The 24,973-nt window shown below is 41.3% G+C and overlaps 1 protein-coding gene across 3 annotated transcripts in view; it reads right to left on the reverse strand.

Annotated features, from left to right (window-relative positions):
• SGMS1 (sphingomyelin synthase 1) overlaps positions 1-24,973 on the reverse strand; it is a 337,682-nt gene that overhangs the window by 126,904 nt on the left and 185,805 nt on the right. For all 3 annotated transcript variants that reach the window (XM_073241069.1, XM_073241067.1, XM_073241068.1), the window contains exon 3: positions 15,464-15,605. The gene's annotated coding sequence lies outside the window, so the exon portion shown is untranslated. The remainder of the gene's footprint in view (positions 1-15,463; positions 15,606-24,973) is intronic.

Here is a 24,973-nt window from a genome sequence, read left to right on the forward strand (position 1 = left end):
AGGGCTGGGTCTGAGTCAGTGTTCTGGTGCTTATGAATTGTGTTGCCTGGGACAAGGCTGAGCTTTGGTTTCCTGGATTTGAAATAAAGAAAGGATCTGGGCCTCCACTTACTGTCCTCTTGCCTGGTATGTTCTTGCCCCAGATATAGAAGGCTCATTCCCTCCCCTGCCTCATGCCCTTACTCAGATGTGACCTTCACACTGAGGCCTTCCCGATCTCTCTACTTGTATCCCAGGAAACACACCATACACACCCTACACTCATACTCACACTCCCATCCACTTCTCAGCCTTAGTTTTTGCTAGAACCCTGGCCATCCTCTAGCATACACGTATTTTACTTGCTCATTCAATGTATCCTCTTTCTCCCTTTAGAATGTAAGCTCTATGGTACAGATTTGGGTATATTAGTTTGGTTTTCCTTGTCCACTATCTAAAGAATCCAAAGGAAGGCCTAGAACACAAAGGAGACACCAGAAATTTGTTGAATGAAAGAAGCTCTTAAAGGTCCCTGCAAGGTTCCAGAGTTTTCAATGAAGACCATATAAATAAAGACCTTAGGATATAAAAGGCACTCAGGAAATAGTAGATATTATTATCTTTAGAGAAGAGGCTATGTGAAACAGTTAACAGAATTTTTAAAAAAATGAGAACAATGTCAGAGATGTCACAGAACAACTGATTAAGTAGCAAAAAAGTGAATGAAATAACTGCTCTAAATCCATGGGAATGAGGTTATTCTGGGTTAGTCTACAGGAGGAGACTAAGAAATTTCCACATTCCTTTTCAGGAAACAAAGTCTTAGAGAGAAGTGAGTTTGAGAACAGATTCTGAGATTTTACAAGTGGATGTTATTTATGTGTTCTTCAGCCCTTGGCTATTCACTCACAACAGGGCCCAATCACTGAAAAAGATAACTAAGTTTTATTTTACTTTGATTCACTCACTTGACAGAAGAGAAAAGCAATAGAATGTGAGACTGTCAGGATAATAATCATGCCTTCAAATATTTTTCTTAACAATTGTTTTACTGACTGTGTGTGGGGGTTTGTAAGTGAATGCAGGTTAATAATTAACATTGTTCACCAAACATTTTGAAGAAAAAAGATCCTATAAATGAGCTATTACTTAGATATCTTTGCTTCTATTATGGCTTCCTTTCCAAATTAATGCAGGTAGAAATAAATACATACAGTCAAAACAAAAATACCCAACACATCTTTGAATGTGAAATAAAAATAAAATAATCAAAATATTGCCCCAAAATGAAAAATCCCTGCATAAAAAAGAGAAAAGACTTATTCACATCATAAAACCTTTATTCATTTTAATAAAGAATTTAAGAATTCCTTTGAGATTTGTGTACTTTCCTTGTCAACCTAAGTTTATTCAATTTATTAAAAATATCTTTAATATAATTTTCAGAAATGCACTCATTGCATGAAAAATACAACAGTGATAAGAAAGGGAAAACATTGGGAAAAGCCTAAAGTATCAAGTTTTGAGCAAAAAATAATGACTAGTGCATGCTTTAGCTTAAATGACTTACAACCCTGAGAATACTTATAACAGAATGCAAACCATTTTCCTCCTTAAAAACTATTTTTACAAATGCCAATTCAAAGCAAGCATTACAATATTTTAAAAGAAAACAGCCATTTTTCTCAAGATTAAATGTGAAAATCTGTAATGCTAGCATATTTTATAAAATTAAAACTTATAAACACCACTACTCAAAAAATCATAATAAATAAACATCTCAAAGCCCTTCGAATTATTTTTTATTATTTCTAATTGTAACATGGTCTTATGTAAGTGTGCAGCTGACAAATCATGCTAGTCATCCAGCTGGCATGCTTACCATGTTATGTTTCTGGTTCCTCTCATGGAAAATATTTAAAATACACTACCCATTTTCAAAATCTCAAAATACATAACTGTACCAGACAATCATTATCCCTCCTCTGATCATCATAATGCGAGCTTTCTGCCAATTTAAATCAACATTGTTTCCACTTGATGTTTACTTGGCACCAAAATACATATTTAAGAAAAATTATTCATTAGTTTAAGTCATGCCAAATATATTGCTGTTTCCAGGAAACTGTGTTATAATGTAGCAAAGGAGATTGATGGATGGGGCCAGGATGGGCTATGTGCATTAGATCAGTAACTCAGATAGCAGGTCCTCCTCTGCAAAATTAATCTAAGATGGATTCTCAAAAAAAGAAAATTAAAGTTCACAACAGAGTATGTGATTCATTTAGGAAAATCAGTGGCATGTGACATATTACATATTTCTATCAGATGGCAATACTTCCTGCTATATAAACTCACATTTAGAGCTCAGAGTATAGAATCTGCTGAATTTCCAATTATAAAACTGATTCTGCTGATCTACACATTGTACATTTAAACTGTAACATTAAGAATTTCCTCATAAGACCGATTTTTTTTTGTATCACTGGCATTTGTATCACTAATTGCAACAATTTTCACTTACAAATAGTATTCCTTTAATTCACAATGAAATAAAGTAACACTGAATAAAAGGTCCAAGGTACAGCAAAGCCTCACAGGACATCATCCTATGTAGCCATGGCAGATATCACATAACAATAATAAAACAAGTAACTCCTCTTACAATGGAGGAGTTACTTAGGAATAAAACTAACTTAGAAAAGTAAAATTGTACTATATAGTAGAAGATTAGACAATTAATCAAAGCAATGAACGAAACAATCTCATTTCAACAAGTAATGTCTCAATGTAGACATCAAGGTCTCCACCAACTTAGAAAGCATATTACAAGGAATTATTCTCTACCTCATTCCTGACCTAATCTGACTGTGTACAACAAACAATCCAATCAAAATGAGAAGCTGAGCTTCTGCTTAAATTTTTAATAATATTTTTATCTCTGCCCTAAATGTCTTCCCACCTCATCTATTAGAAGCACCTATTAAAAACAAAGCAACAAAAATAGGTTTTCCATTTCTGCAGGATGACCTAAAAGACAACCTTAAACTCCTCTCCCAAATAAAAATAACTCAAGAAGAAGTAAAATACATATCTTTGTAAATGCACCAGTGAGATGACAATAAAATAAGAGTAAAAGTGGGAAAGCTGGGAAGGAGAAAACACTAAAATTCAAACCCCCATCATGTTAAACTTCTATTAAAATGAGTGTGTGGAACAAGAGAGGAAGATAAAACCAGCACCACTCAGACTGGTGAATTTTAACAGATCTCTGCATAGAACTGGAACTTCAAAGAAATATAGTCTCAAGATATGGGTGATTTCTTTTTAAACTTAACACCATCAGTACGGGAGCCTCCCTTGAGAATTTACAAGCGACAGCTAGTACTCATGTGGTTTTGTGGTCCAACTTCATATTGTGTGCTTCAAAAAACCTCAAGAAGAGAATTTAAGTTAAGGATTTCCCAGACTGTTGGTGCCTCAAGGTACCTAGAAGAAAACATAAATAATGTCTGGAAAAACCTATCTTCAACCTAGGTCTCAAAGAACCCATACAGATAAAACTTCCAATGAATATGAGCTCATGGTCAATAAATCATAAGTACACAAGGCAATAAGACACCATGAGTGAGCACCAGTGGAAACAAGCAAATGAATCAGATGTGAAAAGAGTACAAATACTGGAATTACCAAAATAAAATAAGTATATCCTAATATACCTCAATAAAGAAGAGAAGTTTGGAAAGGAGCAAAATATTATTTAAAAGAATATTACCAAGTTGTCTTGGGAAGGGACCAAAAATAATGGTTAAAAATGTTTTAATTAAAACTCACTATATTTACTGAGCACCTATATACTACATGTTGTGCCTTTGTCTAGGACCTAGGGATAAAGCAGTAATTAAAAAATAAAGTAAAATTGAAACACATAAGAATTCCTTTCTTTTCAAGGACAATTTAAACAGATTACGAATGAACTGAAATAAAGAACTGTGATCCAAAACACAAACACAAAGCAAGTCCCAAATGGCACACAGAAAGACAAGATAACAAAAACACGAAAGAGAGACACGAGGAAAGTGAGAAAGTCTACTTAAATCTTACAAATTTCTTGAATAAAATAGAAAGAAATGAGAAAATGAGAAAAAAGAAAATGAGAAAATAGAAAGAAATGAGGCATTATTCTAATAAATAATAATAGAATTTTCCTAATACCAGTATTCAGATCAAGAAAACCCAAAGAATCCTAAGCAGGATTTAAAAAGAAAGGAGGAGGGAGGCACTCAAGACGGCAGCATGACTTGGATGGCAGAAATGTCCTCCCAAAACCACACATATTTTGAAAATACAGCAAATACAACTATTTCTAAAAGAGACACCAGAATACAGTACAACAGCTAGGCTACAGCTACATCTGCAAGAACTCAGAATCCCACGAAAAGGGTAAGATAAAAAGCCATGATCCAGTGGGACCCAAGCACTCCCCCCACCCCAGCTCACTGGCGGGAGGAAAAGAATCAGAGTGGGGAGGGAGTGGAAGCACAGGACTGCTAAATAACCAGCCCCAGTAACTGCACTGGGAGCACAGACACATTGCATGGTGTACTGGATATGAGAGAAACGGAAAAATAAAATCCAAGATGGACACTGAGAGCAGGTCTCCACAGCTGGTTCCCTGGGAGATAAGAAAAACCAGTGCTTTAAAAGTCTTAAAGGAACAAGGGTTTAACAGGTGAACAAAATCGTCCCGGCACACTAAGCCCAGCAGGCTAGAAATCTTAAGGAATTTCAGGCAACCTAACCCCCTGGGTGGCAACACAGCTCCGAAGCCCCTCACGGCAATAAACAGCCTGGCATTCACTCCATCCCACTGGCACTGCAAGCAAAGCAGCTGACACGCCATTACTGCGGACCATCTGGGGAGCAGCCCCACTGACAGCAACCACACAGAGTCTTCTCCCATCACGCAGCTAACTGGGCCAGACCCAGAGGCTGCAGCCAGCACGCAACTGACCAGCACAGACACAGGAAGCCGGTGCAAAGTCCGGAAGCCATGAAGGGGCACCATGCTCTCAGGAGAACACATGCCATGCGCCTGCGAACCCCGGCAGTGCTCTAGATTATCCTGAGGGCCAACCCACCCACAGCAGATCAGGGAATTAACCCAGAGACTGATCCCTGTGTGCGGGTAACTGGCACAGGCAGCAGAGAAGGGCAAGACACAAGCAGGAAGGGACTTTGTTCTCCCAGCTGACACATGTGCCACTTGCCAGTGAGCACTTCTATCACCATGAAAAGGCAGAATCTGGTCCAATCCAAAATCACTCAAACAATGCCGGAGACAAGGCCTGATGAGATAGATACAACAAATCTTTCTGAAAAATAATTCAAAATAAAAGTCATAAACATGCTGATAGACCTGCAGAGAAATATGCAAGAGCTAAGGGATGAAGTCCAGAGGGAGATAACAGAAATGACACAATAAATAGAAGGACTTAAGAGCAGACTGGATGAGGTGCCAGACTGTCAATGGAATAGATATAAGAGAACAGGAATACAGAGAAGCTGAGTCAGAGAGAGAGAAAAAGGATCTCTAGGAATGAAAGAATATTAAGAGAACTGTGTACAAATCCAAACAGAACAATATTTGCATAATAGGGGTACCAGAAGAGGAGTGAGAACAAGGGATAGAAAGTGTTTTTAAGAAATAATTGCTGAAAACTTCTCCAAGCTGGGGAAGGAAATAGTCTCTCAAACCATGGAAGCCCACAGAACTCACAACACAAGGGACCCAAGGAGGACAACATCAAGACATATAATAATTAAAATGGCAAAGATCAAAGACAAGGACAGAGTATTAAAGGCAGCCAAAGAGAGAAAAAAAGAACCTACAAAGGAAAAACCATCAGGCTATCATCAGACTTCTCAACAGAAACCTTACAGGCCAGAAGAGAACAGCATGATACATTTAATGCAATGAAACAGAAGGGTCTTGAACCACGAATATTGTATCCAGCAAGGTTATCATTTAAATTTAAAGGAGACATTAAACAATTTCCAGAGAAGCAAAAGTTGAAGGAATCTGCCTCCCACAAACCACTTCTACAGGGTATTTTAAAGGGAATGCTCTAGATGGAAGTACTCCTAAAGCTAAATAGATGTCACCAGAGAAAATAAAATCACAGCAAAGAAAGCAGACCAACCAAATACTAACTAAAGGCAAAAAATTAAATTAGCTATCCACAAAAGCAGTCAAAGGAAACACAAAAGAGTAGAGAATAAAACACTTAACATATAAAGAGTGGAGGAGGAGGAATAAGAAGGAAGAGAAAGAATCATCAGACTGTGTTTATAATAGCATAATAAATGAGTTAAAGTTAGAAGGTCAGATAGTAAAGAAGCTACCCTTGAACCTTTGGTCAAATCCAAAGCCTGCAATGGCAATAAGCGTGTATCTATCAATAATCACCCTAATGTAAATGGACTGAATGCACCAATCAAAAGACACAGAGTAATAGAATGGATAAAAAACCAAGACCCATCTATATGCTGCTTACAAGAGACTCACCTCAAACCGAAAGACATACACAGACTAAAAGTGAAGGGATGGAAAAAGATATTTCATGCAAACAATAGGGAGAAAAAGCAGGTGTTGCAGTACTTGTATCAGACAAAATAAAATTCAAAACCAAGAAAGTAACAAGAGATAAAGAAGGATATTACATAATGATAAAGGGGGAAATCCAACAGGAGGATATAACCATTATAAATATCTATGCACCCAATACAGGAGCACCAATGTATGTGAAACAAATACTAACAAAATTAAAGGAGGAAATAGAATACAATGCATTCATTTTAGGAGACTTAAACACACCACTCACTCCAAAGGACAGATCCACCAGACACAAAATAAGTACAGACACAGAGGCACTGAACAACACACTAGAACAGATGGACCTAACAGACATCTACAGAACTCTACACCCAAAAGCAGCAGGATACACATTCTTCTCAAGTGCACATGGAACATTTTCTGGAATAGATCACATACTAGGCCACAAATAGAGCCTCAGTAAATTAAAAAAGATTGAAATTCTACCAACCAACTTCTCAGACCACGAAGGTATAAAACTAGAAATAAATTGTACAAAGAAAGCAAAAAGGCTCACAAACACATGGAGGCTTACCAACATGCTCCTAAATAATCAATGGATCAATGACCAAATTAAAATAGAGATCAAGCAATATATGGAGACACATGACAACAACAGCACAAATCCCCCACTTTTCCAGGGTGCAGCAAAAGCAGTTCTAAGAGGAAAGTATATAGCAATCCAGGCATATTTAAAGAAGGAAGAACAATCCCAAATGAATTGTCTAAAGTTAAAACTATTGAAATTGGAAAAAGAAGAAGAAATGAGGTCCAAAGTCAGCACAAGAAGGGACATAATAAAGATCAGAGAAGAAATAAATAAAATTGAGAAGAATAAAACAATAGAAAAAAATCAATGAAACCAAGAGCTGGTTCTTCAAGAAAATAAACAAAATAGACGAGCCCCTAGCCAGACTTTATAAGAGAAAAAGAGAATCTACACACATCAACAGAATCAGAAACGAGAAAGGAAAAATCACAGTGGACCCCACAGAAATACAAAGAATTATTGGAGAATACTATGAGAATCTATATGCTAACAAGCTGGAAAACCTAGAAGAAATGGACAACTTCCTAGAAAAATACAACCTTCCAAGACTGACCAAGGAAGAAACAGAAAATCTAAACAGACCAATTACCAGCAATGAAATTGAAGTGGTAATCAGAAAACTACCCAAGAGCAAAAGTCCCGGGCCAGATGGATTTACCTCAGAACTTTATCAGACATACAGAGAAGACATAATACCCATTCTCCTTGAAGTTTTCCAAAAAATAGAAGAGGCAGGAATACTTCAAAACTCATTCTATGAAGCCAGCATCACCCTAATACTAAAACCAGGCAAATACCTCACAAAGAAATAAAATTATAGACCAATATCCCTGATGAACATAGATACAAAAATACTCAACAAAATATTAGCAAACTTAATTCAAAAATACATGAAGAGGATCATACACCATGACCAAGTGGGATTCATCCCAGGGATGCAAGGATGGTACAACATTCGAAAATCCATCAACATCATCCACCACATCAACTAAAAGAAGGACAAAAACCACATGATCATCTCCATAGATGCTGAAAAAGCATTCGACAAAATTCAACAACCATTCATGATAAAAACTCTCAACAAAATGGGTATAGAGGGCAAGTACCTCAACATAATAAAGGCCATATATGACACACCCACAGCCAACATCATACTTAACAGTAAGAAACTGAAAGCTTTTCCTTTAGGATTGGGAACAAGACAGGGATGCCCACTCTCTCCACTGTTATTCAACATAGTACTGGAGGTCCTAGCGATGGCAATTAGACAAAACAAAGAAATACAAGTAATCCAAACTGGTAAAGAAAAAGTTAAACTGTCATTGTGTGCAGATGACATGATATTGTACATAAAAACCCTAAAGAATCCACTCCAAAACTACTAGAACTAATATCTAAATTCAGCAAAGTTGCAGGATACAAAATTAATACACAGAAATCTGTTGCTTTCCTATACACTAACAATGAACTAGCAGAAAGAGAAATCAGGAAAACAATTCCATTCACAATTGCATCAAAAAGAATAAAATACCTAGGAATAAACCTACCCAAGGAAGTGAAAGAGTTATATCCTGAAAACTACAAGACACTCTTAAGAGAAATTAAAGAGGACACTAATAAATGGAAACTCATCCCATGCTCTTGGTTAGGAAGAATTAATATTGTCAAAATGGCCATCCTGCCTAAAGCAATCTACAGATCAATGCAATCTCTATCAAAATACCAACAGCATTCTTCAACAGACTGGAACAAACAGTTCTACAATTCATATGGAACCACCAAAGACCCCGAATAGCCAAAGCAATCCTGAGAAAGAAGAATAAAGTTGGGGGGATCTTGCTCCCCAACTTCAAGCTCTACTACAAAGCTACAGTAATCTAGACAATTTGGTACTGGCACAAGAACAGAGCCACAGACCAGTGGAACAGAATAGAGTCTCCAGACATTAACCCAAACATATATGGTCAATTAATATACGATAAAGGAGCCATGGACATACAATGGGGAAATGACAGTCTCTTCATCAGATGGTGCTGGCAAAACTGGACAGCTACATGTAAGAGAATGAAACTGGATCATTGTCTAACCCCATACACAAAAGTAAATTTGAAATGGATCAAAGACCTGAATGTAAGCCATGAAATCATAAAATTCTTAGAAAAAAACAGGCAAAAATCTCTTCAACATAAACATGAGCGACTTCTTCATGAACATATCTCCCTGGGCAAGGGAAACAAAAGCAAAAATGAACAAGTGGGACTATATCAAGCTGAAAAGCTTCTGTACAGCAAAGGACACCATCAGAAGAACAAAAAGACATCCTACAGTATGGGAGAATATATTCATAAGTGACAGATCCAATAAAGGGTTGACATCCAAAATATATAAAGAGCTCAGACACCTCAACAAACAAAAAGCAAATAATTCAATTAAAAAATGGGCAGAGGAGTTGAACAGACAGTTCTCCAAAGAAGAAATTCAGATGGCCAATAGGCACATGAAAAGATTCTCCACATCACTAATCATCAGAGAAGTGCAAATTAAAACCACAATGAGATATCACCTCACACCAGTAAGGATTGCCACTTTCCAAAAGACAAACAACAACAAATGTTAGTGAGGATGTAGAGAAAGGGGAACCCTCCTACACTGCTGATGGGAATGTAAATTAGTTCAACCATCTGAAAGCAGTATGGAGGTTCCTCAAAAAACTAAAAATAGAAATAACCATTTGACCCAGGAATTCCACTTCTAGGAATTTACCCTAAGAATGCAGGAGCCCAGTTTCAAAAAGATATATGCACCCCTATGTTTACCACAGCACTATTTACAATAGCCAAGAAATGGAAGCAACCTAAGTGTCCATCAGCAGATGAATGGATACAGTAGCTTGAGCAAAGGCACAAAAGAAAAGGGAATAGAATATCTGGGTGGAGCCACATATCTGCATTGGATAAAAGCAGGGATAAGGCTGTAAAAATGGGTTGAAACCAGGTTACAGAAGGCCTCAAATGCCAAGCTAGACAGTCTGGCCTTTATTCTGAAATGAGGGGACAGCCATCCTTAAAGCCTCTAAAGTAGGGAATAGACATATGAACATAGCATCAGAAAAGCTAACCTATCAGTTAGACCAGAGGTGGAGATGCCAAGGGAAAGGCTATTAAAAAAGAACAGCCTAAGTAACACGATCTCACCACAGTGGGGATAGATGAGTGAAAAGAGGCAGGAAAGACACATAAAAAAAGTGACATAATGAAGGGGAAAATATCAGTAAGATTTAGTGACTCATTAACATGGGCAATGAGTCTAAAAAACTTGACAAGAAAATCAGTCCAATTTCTCTATCTTCAGCCATGAGTAGTATGATACATTTTTCCCCAGAATGGATTTGAAATTTCTTTTTATATGCTATGGGCCAATAATTATTTTTAATTCTATTTTTATAAACTACTTTAAAAACACATGCTATCTCAGTGTCCACTACTGAATGCTGGCAGCTTAAGAAACATCTTAATTCCCTAATTCCTACAGAAAATGGAATTGTGACAAAAGAATCTTATCTCTTCCCAGAATTATTTAAGTAGGTGAACATAAAAATTAGGTAGTAGAAGAAGTAAATAGACAACAAGACACAGATTGCACATTTCAGATCCATCCAAAATAGACTTTTCTACCCCCACTTAGTCACCACATTTTATATTCATCATAGCACTTAAATGCTCAAATCTTAATCAATTTTCTCACTGAAAGACCTTAACCCACTCCCACTAGACTGTAAATTCCATGAGAGAATAGATCTTAAGTTATTCACTACTATAGTCTAGAACAGTGCTTGGCACAAAGTAGAGATGCTCAATAGCTATCAGATGGCTGGCTGGCTGGCTGGCCGGCCACAGGGATGGATGGATAAATAACAATACCCAGGGCTGCAGCACTGCATAATTCCAGGGGTACCATTCATATTATGGGTGGTACAGTCACAGAAAGCATAGCCTTGTTCTATGGCAGGAAGTAGGCTAGGAGCTCTGGCAGCTAGAATGCAGAGAGCTCAGGCCCTATTTGACTCCAACATGCCCACTACATTTGCAAACTGGGCATAATTTGCCCCTCTCCTGATAGAGTTACCAAGAATTTTCTCTCCAGTTTTCACCTCAAGAACTAATCTCATTCTTTGAATAACTGAACATTTATTCATGTTAAGGTCTTCATCTTCATATTCATGTTATGGATACTCCTGCATCGACTCTAAAAACAAACAGTTAATATGTTTAACTATTCATAAGAATTCTGAATTCTAACTATAAAGTAGGTTGTAAATTCCTTAGACAATTCCTTATCCTTCCCTGGTGACAAACGTCTTTAGGGGAATTCTTTAATCCTTAAGTCAACTGAGCTGTAGCACAAACACAGCTTAAGTTCCTGATTCAGGAGTGGTTGCTTCTGAGATTCATCAGTATCAATCTTCAACTTATAATACCCAAAATGTTTTTTAAAAATGTAGAAATAGATAATGAAGATTTCCTAGACTGTCAGGCTCACTGTCATGTACCACTCTGGTGGCATGAGCATCCTTCTGTGATCCATGTCAACCAGACCATGGAAACCAGTCTCCCAGGGCTTTTAAGTTGCTACACTTAACCACCATTTGGGGACCCCATCACTCATATTACTCCACTTCTTCTAAACTTAGAACTTCCAAGGCACTTCTACAAAAACTACTGTCCTAAAAGCAGGTCGGTCTATGGAAATTCCAAGCGGAGAGCCTATGGTAAGTACCAAGCCCAGGAGAACTATGGGCATAACAGGATCCTGAATTAATACAGTGTGAACATCTATTTTCTTCCTCTGTTTCATCCTCCCATAAATTCTGTATGCCATAGTGCTTCTCAGTCTTTACTTCCTTAAGCAACAGAGTCCTTTCTTTCAAACAAAACTTTGTGGAAGTTGAATACATAAGACGTGTACAAGCAGAGCTATTTGTTGTTGGGGCAACAAGGAAGCCAAAGGCCTTGTCCCCCTCCCTCACCCCTACCCCACTCCCAGGCACACCAGAATCCCAAGGGCAGTAAGAACCATGTCTGAGAAGCAGTGGCCTGGTGAGGAGAAGGATGATGATGATGACCATGATAATTTAACTTACTGATGTTCTCTACAAGAAAAGAATAGTGAGGAGCAGTGTGTTACAGTCCCCAGTTTCTATGAGCAGTTATAAATAGAGTGCTTCTAATACATGCTCACTGCCTCAGTTGTAACCATCTTTGCAGTTTAGTCCTTCTAGGAACAGACTCTTCAGCTTGGGAAAAGCCATATTAGTACTGCATTATGAGTATCTCCCAAAAGACTGCAAAAGCAGCATTACTCATGAGGCCTGGGGCTTCCTCGGGTCCACACAGCTGCCTGACCCAGGGTTTAGTCCACGTGAAATATTTACCCAAGAAAAGAAGGGGAAAAATGCTTGAGTAACTAGTACCTGAAGCACTGATACATTCAACAATGAGCAGGGCCAAACTACCTGTGAACCAGGATTTGAGAGGTTTCATCTCACTGTGGAAAACCTGAAGTGACCTGGCATAGATAGGTCACCTCAGTGAAAGGAAAACAGTTTCAAAATTTCTAGGTCTAAAGAGAACTTCCAGTGCTCCCTCCATGCACAGCAATTGTACTGGGAAATTTACAAGTCAGGCTTGTTGTTCAATGGGACAGAGGAAGTGATCTGGTTTTTCTCATCATATTCTTAACCATCTTAGCCATTAGTTTTTTTATAAGATGTTTGAAAACTAGTGGCAATTACAAAGTTCTTGTTTATTAAAATACTTCTCTCCTACCACTGTGGCCTAATTTGGAGAAGTATTAGCTGAACTGAATTAGGATTAGGACACCAAAATAATAGGATGAATGCCATTCATTACCCATATGGAATTCTTTGTCACCACTCTTTAGCATGTTATAAAAGAAAATTTTTAAATGCTGGGGAAAAAGCTGAAGTTACCCTAAGTAAAAATGGATCTAGAACACAATAATTCTAATTTTGTACTTTTTAGGAGGTATACATTTCATAAGAATAAAAACTGGAAACATTCATGCCAAAATATTATCAGTGGCTACCTCTGAGTAGAGATTTGTATTTTGTTTGTCTGAGCTTGTCAATGATTACCAAATTTGCTATTTCAATTCTGAAAATAATTACATTTAATAATGGAAGAAATTTTATTTATGGCAAAATTGATATGGTATATCTGTAATTTGAGGTTTGTGTATTTCATAAATTTTACGAGTCCTGAGTAAATGCCAGAACTGTCAACTGTGTGATTGTGTGTCCGAACTCCAATTACAAGTACTTTGGAAGGAAGAGCCGTTTAACCAAAATACAAGTACTTTGGAATGGAGTCAACCCTAAGTATTACTGGCAGTGTAGTAAGCACAGTGTTGGAAATGACAAGCGGCCAGAGTAGACATACCTCCCACTCCTGCAGAGTGGCTCAGTCTATCATAAACCAAAACTGTCACTATCTGGATGCAACCTCACCAGCGATTGCCCCAGGCCTATCTAGAAGGCGTCATGTCTTCACTTCTGTGAGGATCCAGTCCATTTAACTGTTTGTTTTAAGACTGCCTTCGTATTAATGCAAATCATAAAAACATTTCTTGAACATGTTTGCCATCTAAATATCACCACTGTGTGCAATTGATGAGGCAGTATAATCGCTAAAAGCACAGTCTGTGAAATCCAACTAATCTGGGTTCAAGTTCTGGCTCCACAAGTTTCTAATTTCATGAGCTTCGGCAACTTTCATCATGTCACAAGCCATCATGTCACAAGCCTTAGTTTATTCATCTTTCAAAGAAGGTTGACCACACCTACCTCCCAAGATTTTAGTGAAGATTAAAAATACATATCAGTGTATATAGCCATCTTCTAATGTAACAAAAATATTTCAGAAACCTAAGTACACAGATTTTCAAATCATGTAGGCTACTGTTGGGAAAAGAAAAAAAACATTTATTCTTACACTCACTTAAACTTGAAACTCACATTCTGCAGGGCAACTTCCCAACTACACAGGCTGAAAGTGATCACTGAGCCAATACTAAGCACTGATATTCTACACTTTAAAGGGTTCAGACTCTGAAACAACTTTGTTAACTAGATGAGAAGATTCCTGACAAAGTCTCATCATTCCTCACCTACCTCATCTTCACAAACTCTATATTGAAAGGTTCTGGGAAATGGTACAAATGATGTCACAGATACCATAGGATTAGAAGTATAAATGTCTACTCCTACCTTCTCTACTGGACTCATAATCAACTCAGAATATATCAATAAAGACATGAGAGCCTATGTTAGAAAGAGGACATATCTTTAAAACGTGTTGTGCCAATAATAGACTTTCAGTTAAATTATGAAACTGAATGTTGAAAATATTTAATATGTTAACTAAATGTTATAAGTATAATTATAAACCAAATAAGGTTCCATGCAATGGGAAAAAGTAGCAAATAATGGTGAAAAAAGTAGAACAAAAGGTTAAAATTCTATAAGCATTAGGATATTTTTCAAACCTTGTTCCCAACTGTCTCCACAGCACAAAATATATATAAGACTGATAATTTAGTGCTGAATCTCAATTCTGCCACTTACTCTCTGGGAAACAGTAGGCCAGTTATGGACCCACTTGGAACTTCAGTGTCCTCATCTAGAAAATGAGACTTTTATAATGTTCTCATGATGGTGTGATGATAAAAGATGTAAAATACCTGGCACAGGATACACCTTTAGTGTTCTGGACTGGTAGATGAGAAAAAGAAACTAAAGGATCAAGGTGACACACAGTACGACAGGCTATGCCAGAAGAGCACGCCAATGCGTCAAAGCCAGACGTCCACTGAGGGTCTCAGGATATGAAATAATGCATGACCCTCACCTGACAACAAACACTGTTGATAAGAATTGAAGGTTATAAGCAAGAAAATGAAGTAACCACTTCACATGGTGACTTATGGGGGTCAAGGAGATAAGCAGGTCAAAGTCAATGACTAACAGGGTAACCACTCAGTGCATGGCAGCCAACACCCAAACAGACTCAAAACGGCCTTGATGTCCTTCAGGGTAAGAGGAAAGCCAATAAGTAACAGCTGATTCCAAGAACAACAATCCTGAGCTTGATACTGGCTGCCCTATTCCCAGAAAAGAAGTCAGTGAGGTCCCTGGCTAGAAATTTATTACTACTTTCATCTGCTCACACCAGGTTCAAACCAACATCTAAGTTATTACATACCTCCAATAGCTACTGTTTTGCATTTATCGATGGGTTCCTTTAAAATTATTCTCATGTACACTTCCTGAAGCAGAGACTTGTCTTCTATTTCATAAGTTTCCAGAACACAGTTTTGTGCATCCTGAAGAACTCAATGGTGTATCTAGAATAAAGAAACAATTTTAGCTTAACCACTTCAAACACAGAATAATGAAGTCTTAAAGCTGAAAGAGACCTTTTAAATCTGTACATTCCCCTACAAATAAAAGCATTAAAATATTAAAGTATGAGACTGGAAACAAAAAATTCACAATTGACCTTCCCCACCTCCATCTTTTTTTTCTTTCTCACTGTTTTTAAGCCTTTTTTTGGTCATAAAATATACATAACATAAAACTTGTCCCATCTTTTCTTAATTGAAGACTAAAGTCTATAACTCTCTATCACATAAAGGTATTTCTCCTTTTTATCATATAGGTATTTCTCCTAATATGTATAATGGATGAATATATATTATCTTTAATTTGTCAACATAACTGATTTTCACAAAGTAACAATAGCAGCTTCAATATGAAAACAGACTAGTTTTTTAGCCTTAGTAGTTATCCTCTTTATAAGATGACTGATAAAAAAGGTGGTAATTTCTCTGAAGACAAAACACAACCCTCTTAAATGATACCTTTTATAATTACATATGTATGAGTGGGTGTTTGCATAATCAGGAAGCTAGAAATAATGTTTTGCATCTGAAAAAAAAGAGCTATTCATTTAGTCCCTATGTATAGCCCCAGGTACTTACATATGGAAAGAATGTGGAATCTAACTGTAGCTAGCAAGGTGGTCTCTTATTTCGGTTGTGTTGAATTTAATCAGTTCTATATATTTTTTTCTCTATAATAATCAGTTAGAAGTAGGTTCTCAACTCTTTTCAGGATCACGTAAGCCCTGTATCATTGAGTACCTGATTAAATCTAAACCTATTCTACCACCACTCAAATTTCAGGGACCGTGAACTCTTTGAAGCCACCCCTGGACCCTAGAATAAAAATTCTAAGGGCTCCCATGAACCAAACTGGGTAGCTGATAACTTGAGCTAACTTACAGGCTTAACTCTGTAACGAAACAATTCTGGGAACACAAAAAACCTTTGTGATAGTCCCTAAGGACCTGGTCATACCAGGCATTCTGCCATTTAATCATTCTTTACCCTACCTGTAAGAAAGAGTGCTATACCTGTAAATAATCAAGTACAGAAATTCCCAACTTACAATGGTTTGACTTAAAATTTTTCAACTTTATGATGGTACATAAGTGATATGCATTCAAGTTGCTGTGCTCCAAAATCTTGCAACTATAGACTATCTACTGTTAAAAGAACATATGGGATGTGAACAGTTCCCAGGTGAAAGGAAAGGAGCGACACACAGCAGCAATTCACCGGAGAATTCCGCTTTATTAGGGAAAGGTGCTGGGTTATATAGGAAGGGGCATGAATTGATTGAGGTGTCACTTCTATGGGGCTGTTGGCTGTTGGCTAGGTGCTGGGATTGGGAGGGGGGCAAGAGATGATTGGGCTTCAGGTGGTGCCGGGGGGAACCGAGGACCCCAAAGAGAAGCCGTAAGTTTGCCATCTTACTGGTGGGGGCCCTTCATTACCCCCTTTCTCCTTTATGGGGTTGTGGACATTGCTTTCTCTCTGGCTGCTTCCTGCTGAACGGGGGTGGAGAAGGGAGTGAGGGCTTGAGGACCGGGAGGAAAGGGTTGATAGGACTCCCTACAGTAAGGACAAGTAGATGTGGACTTCTTCAGGTTGGAAATCAATGAAGGTTCCCTGTAACCATAGGTCGAGGACCTGTTGATTCCAATGGTGCCAAGAGGATATGGGTGTCAGGAGCCAGGTGTCTGTGGCCATTGTTTCCAGGAACAGTTTCCAGTGGAGAGAGGGGTCCATCTCAGCATGTGGTGAGGAGGTCACGTGAGGGTGAGGGATCTTCTGTGGCCAGAAGCTGGTAGTTCCTGAGTAAAAGCTGGTTGAAAGCTTGATTAGAGATTTTTCTGACTTGGGATTTGATGAACTTTATTATACAAGGTAAGAAGAGACAGGCGAGAAGAATGATTATTATGGGGCCTGCAATGGGCCAGAGCCAGGTGAGGAGGGGGTTTGTTAGTATTGAAGAGAATGGGTTGGAATTGGAAGCAGAGTGGAGGCTGAAGGCAAGGTCAGTGAGTTTGGTAATATAAGTTTCTACAATGCCGGATTCATTGATGTAATAGCAGCACTCTTCCCAGAGGAAGACGCAGGTGCCGCCCTTCTCGGCTGTAAGCAGATCTAGGGCCCGCCGGTTTTGAAGGGTGACCTTAGCTAGCCAAGTGACCTGTCTTTGGAGAGAGGCTAGGGAATTGGCAGTGGATGTCAGGGCTCCCTCAAGTTTGGCGTTGAGATCTCTAACTGCCCATAGAGAGTGACCCAAGGCTTCTCCCGAAAACCCTGCCCCAATGGCTGAGGTGATCAAAGAGATACCGACCATGATGGGAAGGAAAGCAGCTCTTTTTGTGCACGAGGGCAAGGGAGGTTGGAGCTCAAGAAATTCTGCCATGCTGTAAAGTGTAAGCTGTGGGATTAAGGTGATGAGAATGCAGGGTGTGCTGGAGTTGGGAGGCAGTGAAGTGCCCTGGAGGGGGGTGGAGTCGGGCCTACACAGTGGTGGATGGTGAGATTATCTGCGTATTCTGGTTCCCATAGGGGTATGTCTGCCAGGGGGCAGAGGGGTTGTCTTTCTGCATGGAAGGAGTAGTTGGAAATATTAAGGGGCACGGCGGCCAGCAGTGGGCGCTGTAGTGATGCACACAAGAAACAATTGGTGTGTTAAGGGTGTGGTTGAGAAAGATGGTGGTGTCTTGAATGAGCTGTAACCAAGGGTAGGAGGAATAAGAAGATGAAGAGGCGCTGTCAAGAGTTTCGATAATGACTTTTTCGGAATGTCTGCTATCTGATGCAACTTGAGAGATCTGGGAATGAGAGGGAACATACTTTTGAGAGATATGAAGGGTACCGTGGGGGGTCAAGGACCCCCCGTAGTAAACTGAGGCTGTGACTCCAGCAGCCCATCGAGAGTCCCAGGGATCTGGGATTGATAAGGAGAATGAGCTGTTGGGATATTTCATGAAACGGTTGGAGGAGTAATACTGTGGGTACTGGAAGTTACTCATGTAGTGAATGGCGCAAGACCAGTAGGGACATCTCCTGTAGGTGTCTGGCCATCGCCTGCAATAGGCTTGTCTTTGGTCATAGAGGAAGCAGAGGTAGGGAGAATAAGGGTAGCTGCTAGTGAACACTTCGGTGGAGGGAGTAAAGTAGAGGTATAAAGGCTCAGAGCAGCTTTTCAGAGGGCAGTCTGGTGTGGCAATGAGGGTGGTAACTTTTGTTTGATGCTGTGTGTAAGTCTCTCTGACTTTGAATCGCCATACAAAGGAGGCTGGGGTGGCGGGGAAGACAATAAGAATGAGGAAAAAAAGCAAGAGAGCAGTAAAGGAGGAAAAAGTCATGATTCGGGTATGGATGGCAAAGGGGGTGAATGGGATTTTGGAAGAAAGAGGACAGAAAGGTCAGGAGTCTGGAGGGAGGGAGAGTCTGTAAACTTTTGTAGGTTAAGAGATCTTTTAGGTAATGTGGGGACAGAATGGTAAGGGGTGCCCTGAATGTCCGTTTACGAGCTGCCTTCTGCAAGAACTGTCTAGCGGCTAATGCTCATAGGCAGGGGGCCCATCTCCGAATTGTGGGGTCTAATTGCTTGGAGAGATAAGCTACTGGGGCAAAGGATGGGCCATAATATTGGCCTAGGACTCCTAGAGCTTGACTGGACCTCTCATGAATGTATAATGAGAAGGGCTTCAACAAATCAGGAAGATGGAGACCTGGGGCTTCCACAAGGGCTTGACAGAGCTTAATGAAGGAGTGTCGGGGTGAGGAGGATAATGGTTCTTTAGGGGGGCTCTTGCTGAGGTCGTATAGGGGTCTTGCCAACAGGGAGAAGTTAGGGATCTACGCTCTAAAATATCTAGCCTGGCCTAGAAAGGAAAGGATTTCTGTCTTGGTTTTGGGAATGGGCAGGTCAGAGAGGAGCCATTTTCTGTCTAAGGTAATGGACTTTCTTTGTTGAGATAGAAGGAATCGGAGGTAAGTGACAGGAGGGGAAGAGATTTGAGCTTTGATGGGGGATACTCGGTAACCTCTGGAAGCTAGAAGGTTAAGTAGGGAGGCAGTGTCAAGTTGAGACTGTTCCCACGAGGGACTGCAGAGTAGAAGATTGTCCATGTATTGTAATAAGGTGGACTTGGAGTGATCATGATGAAACTGTTTGAGTTCCTGAACTAGGACCTGTCTAAAAATATGGGGACTATCTCGGAAGCTTTGTGGCAAAACTGTCCAAGTGAGTTGTTCAGAATGTCTTGTGTATGGGTCCGTCCAGGTGAAGATGAAAAAATCTTGGGAGCAGGGGTCTAGAGGGATAGAAAAAGGGGTCCTTGAGATCTAGGACTGAGAAGTGGGATGCCAAGGCAAGGATCTGTGATAAAAGGCTGTATGGATTTGGAACTAAGGGATGGATAAGGACAACGGCTATGCTGATGAGGCAAAGGTCTTGGACATGGCGGAAAGATCCGTTGGTTTTTTTAACAGCTAATATGGGGGTATTAAATGGGGAGTGAGTGGGTCTGAGGTAATTTTTAAGGTTTTAAGGTTTAAGATATCTTGAATGATGGGTTGGAGGCCTATGAGGGCTGAAGTGGTTAGGGGGTATTGGGCCTGACAGATATACTGAGAGGGGTCATGTAATTTGATAGAGGCAGGGGGACATAGGGCCACGGAGGGGCTTGTAATGTCCCAAATTTTGGGGTTTACAGGGTGTATGAGGGCGGAACCGGAGCTTTCATTGGGTAGAGGGGGGTCATCGGCTATGAGGGCCATCAGAAAGGGAGTACTGGGGGCTGTGGGAGTGGATATAGTTATGGAAACATGGAGGAGGGAAAGGATGTCTCATCCTAGTAAAGAGATGGGACACTGGGGCATAACCAGGAAGGAGTGGGAGAAAGGTATGGGATTGTCTAGGATTGTGCATAAAAGGGGGGTGGTTTTAATGGGAAAATCTGTTTACCTCCTACCCCGACTATAGGAGTAATGGCTGGCGTGGTAGGGCCCCGGTATTCTCGCAAGACTGAGAAGGTGGCTCCTGTATCTAGGAGGAAGGAGATGGGGCGACCGTCTACTGTTAAAGTAACCCTGGGCTCCTGTTTGGTGATGGAAATGGTCGGGCGAGAAGCCCCTGGGCCCCGTCAATCTTCTTCTGCCAGCCCCACTATGGCAGGCTTAGGATGGGGGTTGTTCGTCCAGCCTCCCCTTTGGGTGGTTGGGCAATCAGACCCCCAGTGGCCCTTTTTGTGGCATCTGGGGCATGGGGTGGTAGGAGATCTGGGGGAGGGGCATGCCCTTGACCAATGTCCCTCTTTTCTGCACTTGAAACAAGCTCCTGGGGGGGGCTTGTTTGTAGAGGGGCGCCCAGGTTGTGGTTTTATCAGCTGGGCCAACATTTGGAAATTGGCCTGATCAGCCTTTTGTTTACAGCGTTCTTTCTCCTCCTCCTGGTTATGGAAGACCTTAAAGGCCACTGTTAGGATCTCAGTCTGTGGGGTAGCGGGGCCCTGTTCTAACTTTTTGAGTTTAGCTTTAATGTCGGGGTAGCTTTGAGCTAGGAAGTATGTCATAAGGACATGTTTTCCTTCAGGTGTTTCTGGGTCTAGGCTGGTATACTGTAATAGGGCTTGAGTGAGTCTGTCTAAGAACTCAGAAGGGGTTTCGTCTCTCTTTTGAATTATGTCTTGGAGCTTTTGAAAATTGACTACTTTACGAGCTGCCTTTTTCAGACCTGCTATTAAGCAGGAGGCAAAAATATCTCGAGAGCGGAGACTCATGGCGGTGTTATAATCTCAGTGTGGGTCTTGTTCGGGGACAGCAGTGGGGCCAGAGGGATAGGTGGGGTCAGTCCTGTGGGTTTCGGTAGTGTGCGTTTGGGCAAAGTCCCAAACTCATCTACGCTCTTCAGGGAGGAGAGTATTGGCCAGGAGCATGAAAATGTCATGATGTGTGAGGCTGTAAGACTGGAGGGTCCATTGAAACTCCCTGATGTATGTCATGGGATCAGTGGAAAAGGAACCTAGGCGTTTCTCTAGTTGGGCTAAATCTCCTAAGGAGAAAGGGACATGAACGCACACGATGCCTTCGGATCCTGCTACCTCCTGGAGGGGGGCGATAATTTTGGGAGGCCCTCGGGACCCAGTCTGAGGGGGACTGAAGGGTTCTGGCTCAGTCTGTGGGGGAGTGACATGGTCTAGCCATGCCTAGTTGAGCAGGTCCTGAAGTGCAGAAGGGGGACAAAGAAAATAAAGAAAGATAGAATTGGACCCACGTGTTGCCAGCTAGCAGCCCAGCTGCTTGCCTCTGCTGCTCTAGTTGGGCTTGAACTCATGACTCTGAGGTTAAGAGTCCCATGCTCTACTAACTGAGCTACAGCAGGGCTCCAGTTAGTTGCTTATGGAGGCGTAAACAGAATGTTCTTTGTTCTCCATTCCTGCCACATCGGCAAGTGGGGGAAGGGCATATCTAGAAGCAGGGGTGGTGTTTCTACACATCTTCAAGGTCTCCCTATTTTCAGAGTGAGGAGTCTTGGCAAGATATGTTTTTGTGGACAGATAACTTCTAAGGACGGCACCGGTTGTTCTCTAGCTTGTGCTTTCCCATGCTGCATTCAGACATGGGGGAAGGTGCTTTCCCATTCTCCCTACAAACATGTGAGAAGACAAAGGCGGTCACCAACAGGGGAAAAACAGGTGATGAGGTCAAAGACGGAGGAGGCCTCTGGGACCTAGTTAAAGGGGGGGCTGAAAGGCTCAGGCTTAATCTGCGGGGGACGAAGGTGGAGGAGGTGAGATGGGGGAGGAGATGGTGGGGGAGGAAGGGAGAAGGGCTGTTGTAGGAGAAGAAGGGGAAGGGAGTGAACGGGAGGCTTCTGCAGGGGCAGCGGCTTGCAGGCTAGGAGAACTTGTGGGGGGCGGGGGGAGGAGGAGGCGGAAAGCTTCGATATAGGGAATCTCCTTCCATTTTTTCAGGCGCTGGCAGTAGTTAAAAAGATCGCCAGTGATGTTAGGATCAAGAGTTCCCCCTGCGGGCCATTGGTTGTTATTGTCTAGGGGGTATGTCGGCCAATCTTGGAAGCAATATTTATGGAGAAGTTTTGGTTTTATATCAGGCGTCAGGGAGAGGGTAGCCAGATGCTTAAGCAGGCATTCAAGAGGTAAACTTTCAGGGAGGGATGAGGAGGCTCCCATGGCTAAAGGACAGAGAAGGAGACAAACAGGGGAAGACGAACAGAGATCCTCGGACTGGAAGCAGACCGCAAGGAGACAAAGGGCGTCTCCGATGATCCTTGGTGGTCTGTGGAAACTGGTATACGAGTCAGAATTTCTTGGGAAGTGTGGGACGTCACCCAGACATCCCTAAGAAGGCAGTTTGCCGGAGTCACAAGGTACCTAGCGCTAGGAGTTTTCAGCAGACAGAACAGATTTCAGCCGACGGAGCAGAAGGAGGAGGTGGGGGGAAAGGGAATATTCTCATCCGCAAAGGAGTCACCTCGTTCATGGCTGTTGGGGGGGGGGGGGCTGAGAGTCTGCCTCAGCCGTGAAGGCCTGAGGTGGGGATTTATGGCTGTCAGAGGAGGGGCCTGAGGGGCCGCCGCAGCCGTGAAGGCCTGAGGTGGGGAGAGTTCCCTCCTCATCCCGAGCGTCAGGGCCTTGCCGGACGATCATGGTCAATGGCACTGCAATAGCTCGGAGAACAGTGGCCCACCCCAGGGAAATTTTGCTTAAAAAGTTTCAGCACTGATGGAAGGGACGGTGAACGCGTTTATGACTGTTGGAGGAGGGGCCTGAGGGTCCGCCGCAGCCGTAAAGGCTTGAGGCGGGGATTTATGGCTGTTGGAGAAGGGGCCTGAGGGTCCGCCACAGCCGTGAAGGCCTGAGGCAGGGAGAGTTCCCTCCTCATCCCCCAGCGTCAGGGCCTTGCCGGACGATCACGCTCAATGGCACTGCGATAGCTCAGGGAAGAGTGGCCCACTCCAGGGGGAAAACTTACCTAAAGGCCAGAGAGGAGTGGTGAGTGTGATGAGCCAGCACCGGAAAAAGAGGACGAGGGCAAGCTGCTGCTGGTGTCGGGGGGAAGACGGGGCCCAGTTGGGGTGTCCCGTCTCCCGGGTTTCGGCACCAATGAAAGGAAAGGAGTGACACACAGCAGCAATTCACCGGAGAATTCCGCTTTATTAGGGAAAGGTGCTGGGTTATATAGGAAGGGGCATGAATTGATTGAGGTGTCACTTCTACGGGGCTGGTGGCTATTGGCTAGGTGCTGGGATTGGGGGGTGGGGGGCGAGAGGTGATTGGGCTTCAGGTGGCGCCGGCGGGAACTGAGGACCCCGAAGAGAAGCCAGAAGTTTGCCATCTTACTGGTGGGGGCCCTTCACCAGGAATGTGTTGTTTTAATTTGTCTGATTTTTCTCAAACTATTCAAATTCAGTTAGACAATATCCATCATATCATTGATAAGTTTTCACAAATGCCTAGGGTGCCTAACTGGTTTTCTTGGTTTCACTGGATATGGCTGGTAATTGTAGGTCTGCTTTGGTTATGTAGCTGTATTCCTATTATGTTAATGTGTGCACGCAATTTAATTAGTAGTTTAAAACCTATATATGCTTATGTTACACTACAAGAAGATATGTCAAAGAAATAATCAATCTTCCCATGTTTTCTTCCGTCTGCTACTTCTATAGCTTTTCTTCTTCTTTCCTAATTACAACCCTTAAGTAGAATTCATGCCTCATATCGAAATTACCAAGTATCATAATTCTTCCAAGTGGTAAAGATACCTCAAGACAAATGCTGGGCATAGAAGCCACAGGGCATAAATCTGCAAAGAAGTAAAAAGCTAACCTTTTCAAACAATATTGCTTCTCTCTCACTTAACAACTTTACATTTCCCTATATGGCCCCGGGAGATGACTGGTTAGCCAGAGATGGGTAAGATTCCTCAAGGGAGGAACAACCTAAGACAGGCACAGTCGCAGGGAGGCCATCAGGTAAGAAATTGGGATCAACAGAGGTGAGGCTCAGAACCTCACCCCCCTGTTTTGAGAGTAATCTTCTGCATCTGTGGATGTTGTGTTGCCCTTGTCTTGTTTGGATTAATACTTATTCTATAGGCACACACCTGATCATCTACATTTGTCCTCTTACAACACTAAACTATTTTTCTACCTTTATCTTGCATCTACCTACCACTTCAGCATTTTATTAAAAATAATAATAATAATAATAAGGGAGAAATGTGGCATTCACATATAAATCAAGTATAAAAATCAAACAAATAATCATATTTGACCTGATTGTTTATAGTTCATGATGCGTGATCAAAACCGAAAGTTTCTG

The sequence above is a fragment of the Manis javanica genome, chromosome 7 (genome assembly GCF_040802235.1).
Source record: "Manis javanica isolate MJ-LG chromosome 7, MJ_LKY, whole genome shotgun sequence".
Lineage (NCBI taxonomy): Eukaryota > Metazoa > Chordata > Mammalia > Pholidota > Manidae > Manis > Manis javanica.